This window comes from Henckelia pumila, chromosome 4, assembly GCF_033568475.1.
Source record: "Henckelia pumila isolate YLH828 chromosome 4, ASM3356847v2, whole genome shotgun sequence".
In the NCBI taxonomy this organism is placed as follows: domain Eukaryota; kingdom Viridiplantae; phylum Streptophyta; class Magnoliopsida; order Lamiales; family Gesneriaceae; genus Henckelia; species Henckelia pumila.
In genome coordinates this window covers 65448930-65456602 of record NC_133123.1, presented here as the reverse complement: position 1 = coordinate 65456602, position 7673 = coordinate 65448930, and positions in this window count along the sequence as shown.

Here is a 7673-nt window from a genome sequence, read left to right as displayed (position 1 = left end):
AATATTTTGCGCACTCAACATAAAGCTCAAGCCCTAAATCTTCATACCTTAGCAGCTCATCAACCATCTCGCAGCTCATCGTTGCACAGATCTTCTTTCGATCGAAGATAATTTATCTTTTATTGCGTCGAGATTATTATGTTATCTACTCTTGTATATCTCTTCCGGATCTTTATTATCAGTTTATCAAAAAGGGGGAAGATTTACAAGAACTTGAAACTAACTACAAGAATTTGAAACTGAATTTGAATGTCAAAAATCAGTTTACATTGAATATCAGTTTATCACGCTAAAGTCTCAAAGTTTTGATAAACACCAAAAAGGGGAAAATTGTTGGGAAATTTAGTTTTGGTATTTACAAAGTCTAAAAGAAAGCCAAACTAATTGAGCAACTAAAGCGCTAAACTGATATTCGGAACTAAACAGCGTCATCATCAACAACCACACTCAACTGGCTAAAGAATGCAGTTTGCCTTGCTAAACTGAATCCATCAGTTTACCCATGCCAAACTGACTGCATCAGTCTACCCACAACAGTTTACTACCGTGCCATTTTTGGATAAGATCATCCGTACTCTGACATCTCTGCAGAAGGTAGTGCCGCGATACTAAGGGAATGTCGGCTCCAGAAATCGTTGATGATAGTGACAAATCCAACGGGAATAATTTAAATCCTATCTAAAGGACAATTTGAATTTATGAACGTTGACAATCCAAAGGGTATAAATAGAGATCTTGATCAATCTCAGGAGCCACTGATGTTCTGAAAACTCTGCCATTCTTGCGAGAATACTAAAAGCTTCATACGCTCAAGATTTGATCAAGGAACTCGAAGCACAAACACTGAAGTGTTATTCTGATAATTGTAGGATCATTTTTGTGCTAAGAATTTTGAGTTGTATTCATTCTACTTTAGGCAGTGTCTAAGTCCTAAACTGGATCGGGGTTTTGCAAATTGCTTGTAAAATTCAAAGTCTTCTAGTGAAATCCTTCCGATGCGAAAGAAGGGGTGACGTAGGAGTGTTTGAAATCTCCGAACATCCATAAACAATTGCTCGTACCATTTCAGTTTACTCACCATCACCACACATCCTAAACTGATATTCACTCAGTGTTTTGAATCTGCAGTTTGACATATTTCCGCACATATTTTGTTTGTCAAACTACATCTGACATTAAGATCACCCTCGAACTCAATCACTAAAATGATCGAGTTCAATATTTCCTACTAAACTGTTTGAAAGTATATTCACCCCCCCTCTAGACTTTCAACCGATCCTACCAGACAGTCTGAAATCACTAAAATACCAAAAAATAACTTTTTAACTTTTGATTTAGTGTTATATCTCAGTGATGTCAACACTTTCAAGACACACTACACATCATAATAATTAAATAAAATAATAAATAACACGAAGATATTTATGCACAAGTATTAAATACTTGCGCGATGCCTCATGGCAAAATAATCATTAGAAAACAACTCAGTTTACAAAACCAACTAGTGATTATTTATGAAAAAAATACTTTTTTCAACAAATTGAGAAAATAAATAACTTTCTAAAAACTAGTAAGAACTAGAATAATAAAACCAATAGGAAGTTCTATGCCGAAAAACAAAAACCAAAGAATCACTTTCAGAACAATACTTCACTCGTGTATTATTTAGTATTTCCAACACTACTCGGAAACACACCATGACAGTAGTAATTTCTTCAGAAATTCATCAACGATCGATCTTCAAAGCTCTAGAATTTCTGCAATAATCAGCATATATTTTTCTGAGTATTTTGCTCTCTATCTCGCCGTCTCTCTTCTCTCTCCTCTGAACGAACCATGTGCTCCCTTTTATAGATCTTCAATATATTTCCATAAATAAGTCCCTACAAGATATAGAAACAATATATAATCAGAAATCAAATATTTTCATGAAGAAATAATAATTGTTACCTATTTTAAAACATGTCTAAGAAAGTCAAAACTCTAGAAATAAGAATTGAATGCAATTAGGAAATAATTTAAAAGACATGTGTAAGACACGCTTCTTTCAAACTCTCCCCTTTTGCTTTTCTGGACAAAACACACACAAGTGCTAATAACTCCACCTAAATTATACAACTAAAGCTCCCCCTAAATTTAATAAGTTCAAAACTAAGTGTTGTGTAGTCGTATTGGCAACACAGATTCTTAACACTTACTAGATCAGAGTAGCAATTAGTTTAATAACATATCAGAATATAGCAAAGAGCACAAAATAATATCAACTCGAAAATATATTACGAACTTAGAGCAACAATAAAAGGAGATATTTAGGCACAATTAGGGAGGGAGAGTCTCACGATCAGAAACATAACATAGACGCACACTTTGGAGAGAAACTAGAGGAGAATAAGCGGCACCCAAACAAGAGAACCACACAACTACGCATTCAAGTAGGCTTGAGACACGGATTTGAGACGTGAGAGCGAACGACAAGGGATAATCGAATCACCATACAAAGGAAATTCATCTGGGGATGGAGAATCAACTCTACTCTGTGATTTTTATTATCTGCCTTGATTTATGATGAGATTTTTGGATATGTCTATGTGTTTGATTATTTCATTATAAACTTATTAGTTGTTTCTAGAGATTGACGGATCTTGATTGGAGTTTCATGTTTTGACTATTATTTTGCCTAATACTATTTGTTCTTAACAATTTATTTGTGTATTCTTGATTTGATTGTCTTTCAATTACTTGATCACTAATTGAATTGTTATATTTATTTGAAATCTGGCACTCGGGAGAAGAGATTTTGAATAGGATCATAGGAAAACACAACCTAGGATTTTTGTAGAGGTCGAGAGGCCTACAAGTTTCTTTGAGGTCATTGAAAGAGAACCATATAACTTGATAAATTATTTTGTGTTTGATTTCTGATAGGGATATCGAAATTGGCATTAGAATAATAACATTTACTCGGCGCTCGGGAGAGGCTGTAAATAACAATTAAGGGTTCTTGGCCTATAAATTGGAATAGATGATATAATCAATTGATATAATTTGCATGAATGAAAATATAGTGATATCTTATATCTAGAACCCGTCTCAGATCGTGTACCCAAATCCATCCTTCACATTATAGATTCTTTATTTTATTTTAGTTTATTGAAATTTAAAACTTTGATTTTCTAAACAAAGTTGAGATTATTTTAATTACAGGACTTGGTGTGAATATAAATTTTTAATTCTCGTGGGAACGATACTCTACTCATCATATATTAAAACTTGACACCATGCACTTGCGGGCACAAAAATATCGCAACAAGTTTTTGGCGCCGTTGCCGGGGATTGATTCAATTTATTGTGCACTAATACTGTTACCAAGTGATCTTGATTTTGATTTAAAATTATTATTTTTATTGTCTATTTATTATTATCATTTTTTTGGATTAATTTATTTTGTTTTGCCTATGTCTGCATTTTATTCACAGATCTTAAAGTTTTGAAAGTGCAGACACAGTCGGGCTGAGGACTATAAATTAAGCGCTGCTTGAGAGGCAACCCAAGAGTTTTTAGTATTATTTATTTATTTTGTTTATTTTATTTTCATGTATTTACTTCTTAAATTTTTGTTCCTTGTCATTTTTTTTATAGGATGTGTGGAGATGAAGTTTGGTGGTGTTACCCTTACTATACCCCAATGCGCTGCAAATGACAATGAAAAGGATGACGACTACTGATGGTTGTTGTCACAGGTACGTGCATTCCTTTGCAATTTAATTTGTTTATTTTACATTGAGGACAATGCACAATTTAAGTTTGGGGGATTGGTGTTTAAAAAGTTTGAAAATTTTGAAAATTTGTTGATGAGTTAGTTTGAGTTATATACATGATGGGTATTTGTGTTGGCCTATGATGAAAATAATTTTTTGTGCTAAAAAGTTGATAGCGATATCTAATCTTGAGTTCTCACTTACATGCAAGAATGCCATGATTTTCGATACTCCTAGCAATTAGAGAAAAATTATGTGGATTTGTGATGTGGATTAGAGGATTTGATTCTTAACTCTTGTGATTTTTACTTGAAACTGAGGTAGATTTTTAAGAGCACAGAAGTGATTTAGGAATTTTTGAATTCGTTGATCCTTTTTAGCCATTATTCATTTGTTAGTCATATAAATCATGAAAAATCCAAAACAAATTGAGTAGCTAAAAAGTTCAAAGAAAAGTAATGGCGGAGAAAGTAAGGTGAGGGGAGGCCTTGAAAAGAAAAAAAATGGATTGAAATTCTAGTCCAAATACAAGGCATAAAGATGGATATGTATGTAGTAGAAGAAAGCCAAGACTAATGTCTGGCAATGCAAATAAAAAATTTTAGCTACTCATCATCCTGCACAAATTGGAAATATTCAATTCCATTTGCTTTAAATTATGAGTCCTTGTTTACATTGATATACATATGGATGTTTTTATCCTGCTGATTATACTTGAGCCTAATGTTAACCAAAAAAGTCATGTTGATCTGTGCAATTAGAAGTTGAACTTGGTGGAGAGTGTCTTGAAACTTGAGGGCGGGATTAATGAATCTGTGAAGCTTACGGATTGCATGATTTTATCAAAAGTTGGATGGGTAGATGAGATTGGCGAAATCACACACACACGAGAACTTTTGAGAAAATTAGACTACATGTGGATTGAGTTTTGAAATGTAAAAATTCGGAGGCCGACTATATTGCTCATTATTGTTTTGCTCGGGACTAGCAAAAGTCTAAGTTCAAAAACTTGTTGCGATATTTTTGTGCCCGCAAGTGCACGGTGTCAAATTTTAATATATGATGAGTAGAGTATCGTTTCCACGAGGATTGAAAATTTATATTCACACCAAGTCCTGTAATTAAAATAATCTCAACTTTGTTTAGAAAATCAAAGCTTTAAATTTCAATAAACTAAAATAAAATAAATAATCTATAATGTGAAGGATGGCTTTGGGTACACGATCTGAGACGGGTTCTAGATATAAGATATCACTAGATTTTCATTCATGCAAATCATATCAATTGATTATATAATCTATTCCAATTTATAGGCCAAGAACCCTTAATTGTTATTTACTGCCTCTCCCGAGCGTCGAGTAAATATTATTATTCTAATGCTAATTTCGATATCCCTATCAGAAATCAAACACAAAATAATTTATCAAGTTCTATGGTTCTCTTTCAATGACCTCAAAGAAACTTGTAGGCCTCCCGACCTCTACAAAAATCCTAGGTTATGTTTTCCTATGATCCTATTCAAAATCTCATCTCCCGAGTGCCAGATTTCAAATAAATATAACAATTCAATTAGTGATCAAGTAATTGAAAGACAATCAAATCAAGAATATACAAATAAATTGTTAAGAACAAATAATATTAGGCAAAATAATAGTCAAAACATGAAACTCCAATCAAGATCCGTCAATCTCTAGAAACAACTAATAAGTTTATAATGAAATAATAAAAAACATAGACATATCCAAAAATCTCATCATAAATCAAGGAATATAATAAAAATCACAGAGTAGAGTTGATTCTCCGTCCCCAGATGAATTTCCTTTGTATGGTGATTCGATTATCCCTTGTCGTTCGCTCTTACGTCTCAAATCCGTGTCCCAAGTCTACTTGAATGCGTAGTTGTGTGGTTCTCTTGTTTGGGTGCCGCTTCTTCTCCTCTAGATTCTCTCCAAAGTGTGCGTCTATGTTATATTTCTGATCGTGCGACTCTCACTCCCTAATTGTGCCTAAATATCTCCTTTTATATGCCCCTAAAATCGTCCAAAAAAAAAACCCAAAGAAAACCCAAAGTTTCCTTCCAAAAAAAATCACAAAATCTGACTTCTCAACGGCGCGCATGGCTCTCGGGTATGAAATTCTGCAGCGCGCGATAATTTTCAAAATATCATATATCACAATCTAACCGTCGGATTTAGCTGAAATTTTGATAGTAGTTGCAAAACATCTCAAAATCTATTCTAAACGGTGGAGATCGGATTTAGATGAATCAAATATTCCCAGTAATTTTCTGAAGTTGCTGCTCATAATTCGTTTTTCCATTTCTTCTTGCTACTTTTCTACCAATCCTTGCAACTCACAAAAACAACAACCAATACGCATAAAATCCACTTGATACATCACAAAATTCAATTCAAATCATATATAAATTAAGTGCATAAATTACACTTATCAAACAACACATACTTAAATAACTTAGAGTAAAATAATAACAAGGATAAGAATTAAGAAAAATCCTAAAACCAATTATGATCAGAGAGCATGACTCTAATCTAATCATTTTCCTCTTCGGCTTGTTCAGCACTTGACTCCACTCCCCCTTTTTGTCCAGAGGGCCCTGATAGTCTAAGTTTGTTCCTATACTCAGCCATTAAAGCTTCATAGTACTCGAGATCAGCTTTGGCTTGAGAAATTTTCATCTCAGCATTAGCCATTTGGGCTCGAATTTCAGTAGAGTTCAGCATTATGAATGGTCATTGGAGGAACAGATTCAGTGTTGGAAACACTGGGTACAACACCAGTCCAAGGTAAATCAATCTTCCGATTTCCCTTCAGCAAACCAGGAGCGATCTTGATAACCTCATCTCCTCCAATCAACTCTTCATCTTCCTCTTTCTTGAAGCCTGGGATTCCAGCATCCCATAGATCAACGAGGAAAAAGGAAACTTGGTTGCTTTCCAATCACCTTCTCTGAAAGACATAATTATGTTGAACACCAGCTTTCCAAAATCCAGAGGAGCTTGAGTTCCAATGGCAAAAAGCCAAGGGCTTGTGGAGCACAGAAAAGAAAGAAGTAAGCTTTGTGGCTGAAAATCTATCCGGATGTAGTGGAAACTAGCTAACCATTACTCTAGTGATCACCTTTGTGATATGAGCAATGTCTTCCGAGACTGCATCATTTTATACATCATAAGTACCGTAGAGCTCATTGATCAGAATAGGAGTAAAATCATACACTTTTCCACGGATGTGGACTCTCCCAAATTTAAATGATTCTTCATCTCCAGTTCTAGTATTCAGATTACAACAAAACTCCAGCACGACTCTTCTTGAAAATGGAACGACAGTGGTGAAAGTAGAATACATATTCTGTTGTTTCAAGAAAGTTGCCAAATTTTGTTTCTCAAATGATTCTTCATCAATATTTCTTTCTTTCCAACATTCTTTTCCAAAAAGAACTTTCCATTCATCAGCAGACTCCTTGGAATAAAACTGAAGATTGTATGCCTTCGCAGGATCAATCTCAGTATCAGATTCATCAGCAGTGTTGTCCTCAGTGTTGGCAACACTGTCATCAGCAACTTGTTCTTCAGAACTTCTAGAATCATCAGAAGCAACATCTTCATAATCTTCTTCTTCAGAACTAGAAGAAGATGAACTATCAGACTTCTGGGGACGGTTATCCTCATATTCTTGCATCATTTCGGCATCGAGTTCTTCATCATCAGATGGAACATGTGAGGATACAACTGGTTTAGCTTTGGAATTCCGAATATTAGCCATGAATGTGGCCAGAGAAATTTCCTCATCAGTAGAAATCCTTGGTTCAGTTGAAGCAGTAGCCTCTTTGGTTATTTGATCAGCATCAACATCAACAAGAGCACTAGATTGCTTTTTTTTTCAACAGTACCCACATCA